The sequence below is a fragment of the Bos indicus x Bos taurus genome, chromosome 10 (genome assembly GCF_003369695.1).
Source record: "Bos indicus x Bos taurus breed Angus x Brahman F1 hybrid chromosome 10, Bos_hybrid_MaternalHap_v2.0, whole genome shotgun sequence".
NCBI lineage: Eukaryota > Metazoa > Chordata > Mammalia > Artiodactyla > Bovidae > Bos > Bos indicus x Bos taurus.
In genome coordinates, this window is record NC_040085.1 from 45,148,773 (window position 1) to 45,165,276 (window position 16,504).

The 16,504-nt window shown below is 36.9% G+C and overlaps 1 protein-coding gene across 10 annotated transcripts in view; it reads right to left on the minus strand.

Moving 5' to 3' along the window:
* The window catches only part of RNF111 (ring finger protein 111), a 93,116-nt gene that overhangs the window by 76,021 nt on the left and 591 nt on the right, over window positions 1-16,504 (minus strand). Inside the window, exon 1 of one of the 10 annotated variants that reach the window (XM_027553874.1) lies at window positions 16,300-16,425. The exons of 4 other annotated variants lie outside the window; for them this stretch is intronic. The gene's annotated coding sequence lies outside the window, so the exon portion shown is untranslated. Of the gene's footprint in view, window positions 1-16,201; window positions 16,494-16,504 lie in introns of those variants that run through there. 5 more of the 10 variants (XM_027553873.1, XM_027553882.1, XM_027553881.1 and 2 more) reach the window with 5 other exon arrangements.

Below are 16,504 nucleotides of genomic sequence, written 5' to 3' on the forward strand. Positions count from 1 at the left end.
GGAAATGCAAATTAAAACCACAAGATACAACTCTATACCCAAAAAGGGCTAAAAGGCTGAGAAGACCAAAACACCATGTGTTAAGGGATGTGACACAGCTGGAACTCCACATACAACTCCAAGCAGCTTCAAATTCCACACCTAGGTTGGAAAATACAGGTATACAAAAATGTTTGTATGCAAATGTTCACTCATAATAACCAAACAGTGAGAAAAACAAATCTCCAAGGAGTGAAAAGATAAACAAATTTCGATATATAGGTATAATGGGATACCAAACAGCAACAATAACAGCAGCCAAGAAGGAGCTACTAATACAAGTAAACATAACAGATGAATCTCAAAAACATCCTGCTAAGGGAAGGAAATCAGAAACAAAATATCTATACTGATTTCATCTGCATGAAGTTCTAGGTTAGGCAAATTTAATAGAAGAAAAAATCAAAACAGTGGCTGTATTCTACAAAGGACTGGGAAAGAACTGACCAGAAGGTACATGAGGGAACTTATCTGAGGTGATGGTAATGTTCTATTTCTTCCTAAGATTTTGATTACACAAATGTGTACATTTAACAAGACTTAAATGGTACACTTAATATCTGTGTATTTAACTATATGTAAATTTTACTTCAAAAACAAAGAACTATATATAAATATTCAACTCTAGTTAATGATATGGAAGCTGAATTTGTTTAGGGGTAAAATGCACTGTTTGCAACTTAATTTAAAATACAAAGCCAAACAGCAATTGACTTGAATGGCAAATGATTACAGGAATGGAGAGATGGAAGGATATGTGATAAAACAAAAAGCAAATTGCTAACTGTAGAATCTAGGTAATAGGGAAATGGGCATTTGGTGTACAATTCTTTTAACTTTAATCTGCTTGAAATTTTCCACAGTAAAATGCTAGCGAGAAAACATTTGATGAGCAAAAGAAGCCAGACACAAAACAGTAATATTACATAATTCGTACGTATATGACATTCTAGAGCAAACAAAACTAATCTATAATGTCAAAAATCAGATCAGTGGTTGCCTGGGATAGGAGCTAGGGATGACTTATGGCAAAGGAACAAGAAAGAACTTCCTAGGGTAATAGAATGTTTTATGTCCTGACTGGGGTGTTGGTTACATGGATGTATATATTTGCCAAAACTCACTGAACTGTACAGTAAAATATGTACCTTATACTTTTTATAAAATTATACTGCAATTAAATTGATTTTTAAAATGTGTTCACTATAAAAAATCTGAAATACACAGAAAAAGCACAGAAAAATTAAGTCCCTCATAATCACACTATCTTTCCTTCTCTTTTGACAACAGCCATGCCCAGAGGACAAAAAATACAGCTTAATGTTTTCCTGAAAGGCAATACAGAAATACATGTTAAGCTCCTGAATTCTGGAATTCCTTTCTTAGGTTGACTCAAAACCTAATGAACTAAAATCCCTTCAATCCCATCATTGCTATGAGCCTTCATCAAATTACTAATCATTCTGTGCCTAAATTTCCTCACCTGAATAATGGAAATATTTACCTCAAAGTTTTGTTGTAAATGTTAAGCCATCACCCTGGCAGAAAAAGTCCACAATCTTCCCCTGCCATGAATTTTTTCTTTTGCAGGCCTTCAATTCTGTAGGTACACCCACCTCAAAAGTCAGTCTTATTTGAGAGAACCTCAAGTTCCTCTTGTTGATCAGACTGAACCCCTGAGTTGTTAAAGCCCGAAAACAAGGACTGGGGTAACAAAATAAAACAGAAAACTAGATTAGAAAAGATGTCCGTTGCCTTGAGAATGTAAGATCTAACATCCTGAGCAACACTATCCAAGGGTACAATTTCTCCCTGAGTGAATTCCAAGAAGCAGGGCAAAGACTAATAGAGTTTTGCCGAGAAAATGCACTGGTCATAACAAACACCCTCTTCCAACAACACAAGAGAAGACTATACATGGACATCATCAGATGGTCAATGTCAAAATCAGATTGATTATATTCTTTGCAGCCAAAGATGGAGAAGCTCTATACAGTCAGCAAAAACAAGACCAGGAGCTGACTGTGGCTCAGACCATGAATTCCTTATTGCCAAATTCAGACTGAAATTGAAGAAAGTAGGGAAAACCACTAGACCATTCAGGTATGACCTAAATCAAATCCCTTATGATTATACAGTGGAAATGAAAAATAGATTTAAGGGCCTAGATCTGATAGAGTGCCTGATGAACTATGGACTGAGGTTCGTGACACTGTACAGGAGACAGGGATCAAGACCATCCCCATGGAAAAGAAATGCAAAAAAGCAAAATGGCTGTCTGGGGAGGCCTTACAAATAGCTGTGAAAAGAAGAGAAGCAAAAAGCCAAGGAGAAAAGGAAAGATATACACATCTGAATGCAGAGTTCCAAAGAAGAGCAAGAAGAGATAAGAAAGCCTTCCTCAGCGATCAATGCAAAGAAATAGAGGAAAACAACAGAATGGAAAAGACTAGAGATCTCTTCAAGAAAATCAGAGATACAAAAGGAACATTTCATGCAAAGATGGGCTCGATAAAGGACAGAAATGGTATGGACCTAACAGAAGCAGAAGATATTAAGAAGAGATGGCAAGAATACACAGAAGAATTGTACAAAAAACATCTTCACGACCCAGATAATCATGATGGTGTGATCACTGACCTAGAGCCAGACATCCTGGAATGTGAAGTCAAGTGGGCCTTAGAAAGCATCACTATGAACAAAGCTAGTGGAGGTGATAGAATTCCAGTTGAGCTATTTCAAATTCTGAAAGATGATGCTGTGAAAGTGCTGCACTCAATATGCCAGCCAATTTGGAAAACTCAGCAGTGGCCACAGAACTGGAAAGGTCAGTTTTCATTCCAATCCCGAAGAAAAGCAATGCCAAAGAATGCTCAAACTACCGCACAACTGCACTCATCTCACACGCTAGGAAAGTAATGCTCAAAATTCTCCAAAAGCCAGGCTTCAGCAATATGTGAACCGTGAACTTCCTGATGTTCAAGCTGGGTTTAGAAAAGACAGAGGAACCAGAGATCAAATTGCCAACATCCGCTGGATCCGGGAAAAAGCAAGAGAGTTCCAGAAAAACATCTATATCTGCTTTATTGACTATGCCAAAGCCTTTGACTGTGTGGATCACAATAAACTGTGAAAAATTCTGAAAGAGATGGGAATCCCAGACCACCTGATCTGCCTCTTGAGAAATTTGTATGCAGGTCAGGAAGCAACAGTTAGAACTGGACATGGAACAACAGACTGGTTCCAAATAGGAAAAGGAGGACGTCAAGGTTATATATTGTTACCCTGCTTATCTAACTTACATGCAGAGTACATCATGAGAAACGCTGGACTGGAAGAAACACAAGCTGGAATCAAGAATGCCAGGAGAAATATCAATAACCTCAGATATGCAGATGACACCACCCTTATGGCAGAAAGTGAAGGGGAACTAAAAAGCCTCTTGATGAAAGTGAAAGAGGAGAGTGAAAAAGTTGGCTTAAAGATCAACATTCAGAAAACGAAGGTCATGGCATCCAGTCCCATCACTTCAAGGGAAATAGATGGGGAAACAGTGGAAACAGTGTCAGACTTTATTTTTCTGGGCTCCAAAATCACTGCAGATGGTGACTGCAGCCATGAAATTAAAAGATGCTTACTCCTTGGAAGGAAAGTTATGACCAACCTAGACAGCATATTCAGAAGCAGAGACATTACTTTGCCAACAAAGGTTCGTCTAGTCAAGGCTATGGTTTTTCCCGTGGTCATGTATGGATGTGAGAGTTGGACTGTGAAGAAAGCTGAGCACCCAAGAATTGATGCTTTTGAACTGTGGTGTTGGAGAAGACTCTTGAGAGTCCCTTTGACTGCAAAGAGATCCAACCAGTCCATTCCGAAGGAGATCAGCCCTGGGATTTCTTTGGAAGGAATAATGCTAAAGCTGAAACTCCAGTACTTTGGCCACCTCATGCAAAGAGTTGACTCATTGGAAAAGACTCTGATGCTGGGAGTGATTGGGGGCAGGAGGAGAAGGGGACGACAGAGGATGAGATGACTAGATGGCATCACTGACTCGATGGACGTGAGTCTGAGTGAACTCTGGGAGTTGGTGATGGACAGGGAGGCCTGGCGTGCTGCAACTCATGGGGTCGCAAAGAGTTGGACAAGACTGAGCGACTGATCTGATCTGGTACTTTGATAAAAGTTGTTTCTGCTTTGTCAATGTGATCTAGATCAAAAAATGTAACCTGGAGAATATTCATTAAAGAATATGATGTTCTTAAGAAGGAGATAAAGAGTCATAAGAGAAAAACTGACATTTTACAACTGAAGGTAAAGACATACTGAAAACTCGATGGGGGAACACTTCTAGATAGAGTGTACACTCATATAAAGTGAACTTCATGAAGAAAAATAAATGATTTAGACCATGTAGATCATGCCTGCTATTCTGCTCAATGAGTAAATGCCCCAAATGGACACAATAACGTAATATTTTACTACTTTCTGGTTGGTCTCACTTTCCATGCGCCTCTCATGATATGAGCATCTTGCTGTCAGATTCTAATGTTAAGAGGCATTTATTTTTCCATGTGGACATGGACCACAAACACAGCCTACTACTTCATCTGGTGTTTAACAATGAAACACAATTTGTTCCAATACTGAAGGAAAAATAGGATGTTTTGGGCTTTTAGAGACCGTGTATCTGTATTTTACATTTTATGGGCAACTTTAGGGATTTCCAAGGTTATTTGGACTAAATGACATTTTTGTCTTCCTTGAATCTGTGCATTCAGATAGCAAGTGAAAATCTTTTGTGGCAAAAAGCAAAACTAGCAAGCTATTAAACAATCCTAGGGTACTGGTTTGGGGAAACCAAGGAGTTACTATCCAGTATACTAATGTCAGCTACTTCACTCTAAAAAGCCTTCGGAATTTTTTTTTTGCTACCAGTAACTGCTCAAGGTGATAATTTAAAAGATAGTTAAAACACTACCCTGTTCCAAGAATTTCACGTTCTACATAAATACAGAAACCCTAACCCTAATATGGGTTCCCATATATGTTAAGTCTAACCTACACTTACGCATATACTTTTGAGGCAATCTCAGGATTTTAGCTTTAGTGTACATACACTGTGACTTCTTCCTGTTACAGAAGACAGTGGCAACCGAGAGAGGCAACTCGGGATCAGTAAAGGTGATGGAAGACAAAAGAACAAAAATCTTTTCAATTGAAATTTGTTCAAGATAAAGGCAGATGACTGAAAAACAAGTCACGGCCTTAGAACTACTACCCAGAACTGCTATCCATGAGGAAAAATATTCACTTACACAGGAATAAAATGGGTAAACGCAAGTCTAGGAAGAAGGTTTTAGGAAGATCAATTCAGTTCTAGCAGGATAATAACAGATTAGGCTACCCAAACTTTTTCAATTCCAAACATCTGGAAGCAGATCAGGATCTGGAAACACCACCCAAGTAATAGAAATGAAATTTAGAGCAGTTTATTAACATGTTAAGAGATACAATATCACTGATAGTATATTAGTTGCCATTTACTTATGTACTGTGGTCAGTCAATAAATATTTATTGAGAGCCCATTACAAGTTCTAGGCACAGGCATCAGCAGTGAATGGAATACAGAAAGTTTCTCAAGGAACCTGCATGCGAATGAGGACAAACAAGACACAAGGAGACAAATAAATAAGCAAGATAATTTTAGAAATATGTTCTCTTAAGGAAACAAAACAAATAGTAAAGGTTAACCATCAACAGTGTCTTAGATAAGAAGCTAAACGACACAATCATGAGAAGGAAGCAGCCACCAGTCAGCCAAGCTACACAGTTCTGGAGGAAGAGCATTCCTAGCAGGGGGAATAGTAAGGAAAGATCATGTGGCGGGAACAAACTCAACATGTACAAAGAACACGAGTGGGATCAATGGGAGAGGATGACACACAAGGCGCCAGAAGTGGTCAAGGGCCAGATCAGATAAAGCCAATAAAAAAACTACATACCATGTTTTAATTTCATTTTATCCTCACTAAAAACTATTATCTCCATAGAACTGAGACCTACAGAAGTCAAATGACTTGCCTAAAGAGGTCTGACACAAACACCTGGCTCTTAATTCCTACAAAAATTGCTGGATTTGGTCTCTCTTTTTAAAAACTAAATGTATAGTTATGAGGGCTTTTACATGTTCACTCAATACTCCAGTTCTGAGATCTTATTTTTACGTATAATCATTATGTTGCTGCTGCTAAGTCGTGTCAGTCGTGTCCGACTCTGTGCGACCCCACAGAAGGCAGCCCAACAGGCTCCTCCATCCATGGGATTCTCCAGGCAAGAGTACTGGACTGGGGTGCCACTGCCTTCTCCGATAATCATTATGTTGCTGCTGCTGCTGCTAAGTCGCTTCAGTCGTGTCCGACTCTGTGCGACCCCATAGACAGCAGCCCATTAGGCTCCTCTCTCCCTGGGATTCTCCGGGCAAGAACACTGGAGTGGGTTGCCATTTCCTTCTCCAATGCATGAAAGCGAAAAGTGAAAGTGAAGTCGCTCAGTCGTGTCCGACTCTTCTTGACCCCGTGGACTACAGCCCACCAGGCTCCTCCATCCGTGGGATTTTCCAGGCAAGAGTACTGGAGTGGGGTGCCATTGCCTTCTCTGATAATCATTATGTTACTCGACCACAATTTCTTCTCTTTATCATGAAGATTTTCAGAACTCAGCCTCCATAGTGAGGGAATGGTTAAGTTTTAATAAAATGAAATAACTACTAAATAAAGATAAGAAAAGCACAAAATACTACAGAAGAACAAAAGGGAAGGATACAGATTCTGGAGGAGAAACCACAGAAGCTTAAGAGCTGGTCCTTAAAAGGAAATGGCAACCCACTCCAGTATTCTTGCCTGGAAAATCCCAAGGACAGAGGAGCCTAGTGGGCTATATAAGATTTCCTCAAGTGGAGAATAAGGATAATGGCAAATAGAGGAATGGCAGGCAGGAAGATGGTTATGAAAATAAAATGACCACTTTCATCTGTTACTATATATAGGTCTTTAAAGAAACGTAATTTCAGAGAAATTACAAATAAATCCTTGATAAAGAATCAGAATCTGCAGAAATTCTGTAATTAAAATTTTTATCACATGATTTTAATAAGACTATTTGTATTAAAGAATACAGGTGTTAAAAGTAAAAAAAAGGTTTTGTGAACATATTTACTGCATATATTTTTAAAAAGCTTTATTTATTCACATATTTAAATATGATTTAACCAATAGAATTAAGAAAAAAGCCCATTTCCATACCAACAATATAAGCTGCTCCTAGTAATACTGTTATTATTTACCAAAGCAAAAGCTCACATTATATTTAAACATGGTAAATTATACACATATCTGTATCTCAAATTTCTGTGCAATTCCCACTAAACTGTCAGTAAGAGTATTTTTAAAAACACACACACACAAAACTAACAGCAAGTATGGAACAGCAACAAAACACAATCATCTGATTTGACAGCAGTTACAAAAACAAAATAGAGGAAAAAATGACTAAGAAGTTATGAAAGCTAACATAAGAATATTTCCTAAAATCAAAGGACATAAACTTTTGCTATCTTTGCCCTGTTGTTGTTCAGTCGCTAAGTTGTGTGTTCCTTTCTGCAACCTCATGGACGGCAACCCACCAGGCTCCTCTGTCCATGAGACTTCCCAGGCAAGAATACTAGAGTGGGTTGCCATTTCCTTCCCCAGAGGATCTTCCCGACCCAGGGACTGAACCCATATCTCCTACATTGGCAGGTGGATTCTTTACCACTGAGTCACCAGGGAAGTCCACCTTTGTCCTCTTAAAACATTTATATTCTTACGGTACAAGGTTAAACTGATATTTATACAATAAAAGAGGGAATATGAAGTATGTTCTTAAAAAACAAAAACAATAAAGCACAACAATCTAAAATTGTGATTCAACTATATTAGGATAAACAGTAAAGAAAGAAGTGTGAACTCCTTTTCCATAAGCAGTCAAAAGGTAAGGCTTAAAACCACTTAATACTGGGACTTCCCTGGTGGTCCAGTGGTTGAGAGTTCATCCTGCAATGCAGGTGATGTGGATTTGACTCCTGGTTGGGAAACTAAGATCCCACATGCCTCAAGGCAACTAAGCCACAACACAACTACTGAGCCTGCTAGCCACAACCAGAGAGTCCACACACCGCAACGGAAGATGATGCAACAAAGCTCCTACATGCCACAATTAAGACCCAATGTAGACAATTAAAAAAAAAAAAAAAAGGTTAAAAAAACTGCTTAATCCTCCATGTTAACCAGTTGTAGCAGCAGTTTTCAAACTTTTTGACTTGTGAACCCCTTTACACTGAATAATTGAGGAACCTAAAGAGCTTTTATGTGGGTTGTATGTATCAGTATAATACTATAAAAGTTGGCAAATGTTTTAAAATTTTAATTCTAAAAACAGCAATAAACCCACTCCATGCTAATAAGCAACATTTATGAATATATTTTCCAAAAAAACTGAGTGACACTGCTGCTCATTTTTGTAAATCTCTTCAATAGAGAAACCTGGATTCTTATATCTGCTTCTGTATTCAATCTAAAATGAAAATCCATTTTCACACAAATATATAGCTGATAAAAGAATTTTTAAAAATTTTATTATGTATTTATTTTTGGTTGCTCTGTGTCTTCACTGCTGTGTGTACGCTTTCTCTAGTTGCGGTGAGTAGGGGCTACCCTCTAATTGCAGTGCACAGGATTCTCATTGCGGTGGCTTCTCTTATTGCAGAGCACAGGCTCTAGGGCATACAGGCTTCAGTAGTTGTAGTGCTGGCTTACCTGCCCCAAGGCATGTAGAATATCCCCAGGCCAGGGATCAAATCCCTGTCCCCTGCATTGACAGGCAGATTCTTAACCACTGGACGACTAAGAAAGTCACAAGAAGAATATTTTTATAGTATTTTCAGGTAAGTGTGGATATTATCCTTCTTTGATATTAAGCCAAAACTTAAAAAGTGTAATTCTATAAAGGTAAGTTGCAAAGTGGACTCTGAAACTGTATCAATGAAACTTTTCAGACCATTTCACTTAAAATCTATTGCTCTATCTTTCACTTAAGTAGGTCTTACATCCACAACATGATTTTGTAATATCATGCATGGACCTTTAGAAAAAAGATGGTCCACTGTGTTATGCATATCTTCCAAACACTGACACACTTCACTATAACATAGCAAAGAAAAAAAAAATTACACGTTAATATCATCAATTTCATCAGCAAGGTCCTAAGAAGTTGCGAAGATCATAGTGGCAGATACGTTTTCCAAAATTCTAATTTCTGCTTGAAAGCCTTAATTTTAATGGCAATAAATTTTGCTGGTCCAAGTAAGAGACTCACTTCATTTATTTTTGAGAAAATAGGTACAAATATCCATGTTTAAATAACTATAGTTTGTCACTCTTTCAAGTAAAAATAGTGTTCCATGAAAAAACCAACCAGCTAGCTAGTTCAGCTCACACCTCAATCACACAAATATTTTTCTTCCAGACAAACATCATAGCTTGGTATGCAGCAGTAGTGTCTTATAACATTCTTCTCATTTTGTCACAACAAATATTAAAGAAAAATCTACTCAAGCATCAGGATTAATGAAATTAACAACCTCTACTGATTCATGGAGGATATTCTTAAATGAAATCAGCTTTCCCCTCCCCAACCGAAAATGTAAAATGATGAAGAATATGACTACTGGTACAATTTTTGCCACTGTCTTGATATGCTCTGCAGGACCAGAAGATTTATGCATCACTGTGTTTGCACCACGAATTCAAATGTCAACAGAGTAAAGTAGCAAAGAATAAGTTAGTATTATTATGAAATAGTTTCAAACCAACAGGTAATTTGAAACATTTGATGATCCTCTCAAGACTCCACATACCACATTTTGAGAACTGCTGCTCTGGACATACATATAAAATAAGAAGAGGAACTAACTCTCCAGGGGAAAGAGACAGATAGGAAGGTAGGAAGACAGGAATGGCAAGGAGACATCTTTCCCTGCATACCTTTTGCACCATGTGAATTTGGTATTCCTTGTATGTATTTTATATTTAAAAAATAGACAATTATTTTCTTTAAATGTAAACTGACATCTTACAGTGGCTAAGTATATATATAAGCATATTATTTAAATATAAAGGTCAATACACGCAAAAAAAAATTTTTAAGAGCTGAAAATATTCCCATTTAGGAAGCAGAACTAGGAGACTGGGAGAAGTGCTAGAGGAAACTGCTGTTTTTCCACTATAAGCCATTTGGAACTTTTAAACCATGTACATTTTAATTGGCTCAAAAATAAAAAATCATTCAAAATATTGCATGGAAAAATACAATCTAAAAAGACAAATAAAGCAAATACCTAGGCACAGGTGAGAGAATGGCTATGAAATACACCAAGATGTAACAGCAAATGCCTGGAATAATGTGCCTGTGAGTTTCCACTCTTATATAAAATATTATTGTATATTATAACAAAAATATTTTCATTTAAAAAGCGAGTTTAAAAAAATTAAAAGCTTAGTTCAAAAGCAACAATTTCCTTAGACCAGAATGTCTAACTCAGTTAAAAACAGTTAAGTATGTAAATCTTGAGTCATTTTTAACAGTTAAGTGGTTAAACCCTCCCCCTACCTATCCACATCCACACACACATACAAATAACATAAAATAAAATAATCTTTCGTTTTTTTCTTCTATTTAATTTGACCACAATTAAGATCAAATCAGAACTTATTTATTTGAAAAAGAAAATAAAAGAATAAAAGAACAGCTTTATGGTAAATATAATTGCTAATCTTATGTAATTACTTCATAAACCCATTATCAAAGTCAATTTTAAATATAGTGTCTAATAAGATGTCCTGATCAGAAAAGAAGTGATTATTTCTACATATAAATAGGTAACTCAAAAGCAAACTGCATTCCCCACTATATGGACCCAGGGCTCCTTGGAGAATGCCTGAATCCAGAACTGAGACAGAAAAGATGTTAAGTTAAACTTGGAACATTTTGCTGTGCAAAGAGAGAGAATATACTCCAGAAAAAATTAAGAGTATATCAAAATGACACAGAAGCCAGGAAAGAAAGGCTCCCACAGGACAAATCCAAGACAATCTGAGCAACAAAATAAATAAAGGCATAACAGAGTATAAACCATTGAGTAAGACAGGAAGTACATAAGTTCATATCAATGAGGTATAAGGATTTTTCTTTCTTAAAACAGAATGCCTACTGACATAAAAGAAACAGAGTCAGAAAATAATCATTCTGCAACCATCAGTGTAAACATCAGTACAGGCAAGAAGCATCAATGGATGTTAATATAGGAGGGAAATTTGATGAAGATATAGATCTGATTAGTAGCAGGATATCTGCACTATCTCAAAGTTATACCCACAGATTGCTTATTAGGTGAAGAAGAAAAATAATAACTATACATCCCTGTGAAGAAACCAAACACCATGATCAGAAACTAAAAAACTAACATCACCACTGAGGGGCAGGCCAACGGCATGTACTTCAATATCACACCCTGGAAAGGATACAAAATCCCCAGTTGGGGATGCATAGCCCAAAACTAATTATGAGGAAACATCCACAAATCCAACCTGAGGAATATTCTATGACATATATAAGCCTGTATTCTTCAAAAATGTTAACACAGTGAGAGAGAAAGCCTAAGACACTGTTCCAGATGAAAGGAGACTGAAGAGCTATGACAACTAAATGCAGCTGGCAATCCTGACGCAAATCCTATGGGGGAAATGCTGTGTGTGTGTGAAAGTCACTCAGTCATGTCTGACTCTTTGCAACCCCATGGACTAGCCTGCCAGGCTCCTCCATCCATGGAATTCTCCAGGCTAGAATACTGCAGTGGTTAGCCAGTCCCTTCTCCAGGGGATCTTCCCAACCTAGGGATAGAACCCAGGTCTCCTGCATTGCAGGCAGATTCTTTACTGTCTCAGCCAATGGTGTAATGGTACAAATGCTATTATTACTGGGATAAAGGGACAAAACTGGAATAGAGGCTAGAGATTAGATAATGATATAGTACTATCAATGTTAGATTACCTGAATCTCATTAACTGTATTGTGATAATGCAAAAGAATACAATACACAACGAATATTTAGAGACATGGTTATAATACATGCAATTTATTTTCAAATGATTCAGAAAAGAGCACTAAAGCAAATGAGACAAAATTTTTAAAATGGTAAATTTGACTAAAGGATACTGAAGAGTTCTCAGTACCATTTTTTTAAACTTTTCTTTAAGTGTGAAATTATTCCAAAATTTAAAAAATTTACATAGAGGCAAATTGGATGTCAAAAGGTTGTTTAAAAAATTATTTATTCTGATGCCCTATAACACATATGAATATGAGAAATGAATGCAACAGTGACTCAGACTGGCACACTGCTGCATATAGCACTTCCTAAATTCAATTCTCTAGAAAAACAAAATAAAACAAATTTTGGGGGATTGAGAGGGAGGGGAGGCAGTTCCATATGGCATGTAGGATCTTAGTTCCCCCACCAGGGATCGAACTTGTTCCACCAACTCCCATCCTCAAATTGGGAGTGTGGAGTCTTAACCACTGGACTGCCAGGGAAGTCTCAAGAAAAATGTTTTTTAAGTAACCACATAAACACTAAGATGCTGATCCTGTATACTCTCAGGAAAACACAGAAATCTATGACTTCATGTCAACACAGACCACACTGAGAGATTCTCCATTCATCCAGCAAACCATAAGCTCCTTTGCAGGCAGGCCTTAAGCTCCTGCTCTTTGTTTTAACTCAAGCACTGACACAGGGCCTGAAATACAGCAGACATATTTGTTGAATAAATGATGAATGTTTAGAAAGAGGAACAAAAGTCTACATGATATCAAAATTGAGAGGAAGAGAAAGAAAAGGAGAAGACATCTAAATAGAGTATCAATTATTTTAAATGCATTTTAAAATATGAACATTTTCAAACCTCACAAAAGCAGAGAATATTACTACGCATATACCTACCACTCCAATACAATTATCAGGATATTTCACAACTGCTTCATCTACACTCCTCTCTCGCATCTTTTTTTCGCTCTGAAATACTTTTAAACAAATACCAGAGATCTTAATTCTCTTCCTCATTCTTCAGTTTTCATCTTTATAAATGGGCATTTTCTTATAGAAACATAATGCCATTAGTATCCTTCACAAAAAGTAACAATAATCCCTTGATATCATCTAATAGCTATCTGCATTCAAATTTCCTCCTAAGTGCTTCAAAAATTACTTTCTACAACTGGTTTGAGTCAGGACTTAAATAATGTCAACACATTACATTTAGTCACTACACATAAATATTTTTAACTTTTTTACTACTATTAGTAATTGTGAAAAAATCTATTAGACAAACCAATTAATTCATACTTATAGATTCTCTAGAATCAAACCCAATCTAATGCATTTACAATTCCCTCTGTCTGCAGCCATCTTCCTCCATATTGCCACTATAGCTGATTCTTTCTAATCACTGATTGCAAATCCAATATTACCTCTAAAAAAAAAAGCCCTTTCTAACCTCTCAATGCACAGTAGAGTCCCACTTTCATTCATTCTTCATTATATGCCCCTGTTTTCTTCATGGCACTTACCACTACCTAACGCTGTTCTGTTTATTATTTCCTCTAATAAAACATCCACTTCAAGAAGGCAGAGTGCCTTCTTCACTGAAGACCAAGAATAATGTCAATAACATGAGACAATCAATAACACTTACTGAATGATTAAATAGCAATGCAGTAAAAGTTCAGTTTAGTATTTGTTTTTAAACATTTGTAGCTCACTGCTCACATCATGATATAAATTGAGTACCTGCAGAAACTCAGGCCAGCTGTTACCAAGACACTATGGGATACAGCAAAGAAAGAATAGAGGTATAAAGCATTCAAAAGCATTTCTGGACTTTTACTGAACAATGATTACAAGTTTCTGAAAGAAAATGTATTCAGAATGATTTAAAGCACATTACCAGGAGTAAAATAAAGTTTCATTTTTTAAATACCATATGAGAGCTATTAAATTAGGAGTTAATATCTACAATGGGACAGAAGTATTATCTAGACCACGGCTCACTTTTTTTCTTCTCCCTCCCCCGATCCCGTCTCTAATATACATATACCATGGAAGAATTTTACATTTTCAGATAGCATTTCTTTCTGGGGAATGGGTCATGATGAATACAATTAATACCAAAAACACCTAACTAAAAATGCAAACCATTAAATCTGAGACCTAGAGAAAACTAGAGTTATCTGTCCACACTTCTCATTTGACAGCTGAGAGAGATCTGAGGCCCAGGGTGGTCATACAAAGTCACAGACCTAATGAACAGAAAGCAAAGCTACATCTAAAATCCATATCTCCTATCTCCAACCCTATACTCTTTCATAAGATAATGTCACTCATAGAATCCTAATATCAAGTTATAATATTCTTTACCATCATTTTTAGTAATGTCACTTCTTTTTTTCCTATTGAAATCCTAGCCACCAGAGGAAAAGTCAAAACAAGGACACCTATAATTATACTCTAAGTAAAGCATATTATAGAGACCCCTTTTTGACAAAATAATACAATAAACGTCTGAAAAAAACTAACTGGTTTGATTCAATGAAGTTTTTATTCCACAGTTTACATTTTAAAATGAAAATAACTATTTAGAAATATCTGATTATTCCTTCATTGTAAACAAGTAAATTGTTGACCTCTTATATTAAAGATCAGTATAGTTATTTTTCAACTATTTGCGGAAATTGAGTACTGCTGTGAAACCTGTGAAGGTGAAACTTCGACTATGATGCATTCAAAATGAAATTATTTCCTACTATATCTTTCTTCAAAAACCAACTCCAGTGAAAAACTAACATGCAAGTGACCAAAAGACACCAACGTAAGGGGGAAAGTGACAGAAAGATCCATACACATAAGATACAGCAACCCTGATAAACAAGAAGAGACTCTACTCTTGCTAGTTTCCCTACAATATTATTCAGACGTATTCATAAATACCCTTGCCAGTTCTTAGAATACTAGTATGAATTGTAGTGGCAAATAAATGCACAGGAGAGATGTCATTTGTCCAAGGTTAAAATGACAAGAGATGGACGAGAGTAAAACAAAGCAAGGCATTAAAAAATAAAGATTCTTTCCAGAGTGAAAGGGTTCTACTTGTTCTGTCTCATAAACACAACTAAACGATATTGTTTAATATGAAAAATAATATTGTTTACACTGACATGAAAATTTTTACCAAAAACACACAGTAACAAAGTGTCAAAATGTAGACTTTCACTCTAGTTGAAACCAGTATTTTAAAACTTCTATGTAATATCCAAATCACATACTAACATTTGAAAGCAATGACAAAAAAAAACAGAAATGGGAAAGGAAATGGAACCTTAGTTATCTTTTCCCCAGTCTGTGCTTTTGGTTGAAGAGATACCTAAAACAAGAAAATTAAACATAAAACACCAAATGAAATAAAGTTTGGATTAAGTCAGGTTCAAAAAGCGTTATGAACTATAAAATGAAATCTATGTCAGCTGGCATCTTATCTCCCCAGAGAGCTCTAAATTCATCCTGCACATAAATCAAGAAACAGGAAAGCATGCAATACAATGGAGTCACCCGACACTACAAACACGAACAAATTAAACGAACACCCTATACTTCCTGGTATTTTTTCAAATGTTAAAACTTAGACCTGAGTTAAGAACTTATCTGTAAAGATCTACTCTAACCTATTTAAGAACTATGTGACAAACCTCATTTCTGCAGCACAGAACAAATATTTCCACAACATTGCTACCGGCTCTGATAAACTCTGTAAAAAAAATAATAATAAATAATGATAATAATTATAAAAATATTAAAGCTCCTTTTTTAATGGCCAGCCAACCAACACTTTACAAAATCTGACGCGTCTGTATTTCTGCTGTTCCGCGGTCTATGTTTCCTTGATCACAGAAGAAGGCAACTCCCTAACCGTCAGGGCTGACTTAGCGCCCTCCAACACCCCGGGAGCGGGTTACCTTCATAACTCCATTGTCAAATCGCACTCCCACGCATCAGTCCTCAGCCCCTGTCCTAAGACTCTAGAGAGTCAAAAAAGGGAAAGAAATCCCCTCACCCACAGTCCTTTACTGAGGAGGGTGGGTGTGTCTGTAGACGAACGCTCTGTCAAACACAATTAAATCTTCCGCGGAAACCCGGACCCTAAGCCACAACGGAGCCAGCAGTAACCGGCCGGCCGCCGACCCCAGCCTTCCGCGGCCGCAGCCCTTCCTCTTTCTCCCCTCCAGCCCGGCCCCTCCCCCGTTGCGCGCACGCGCGGC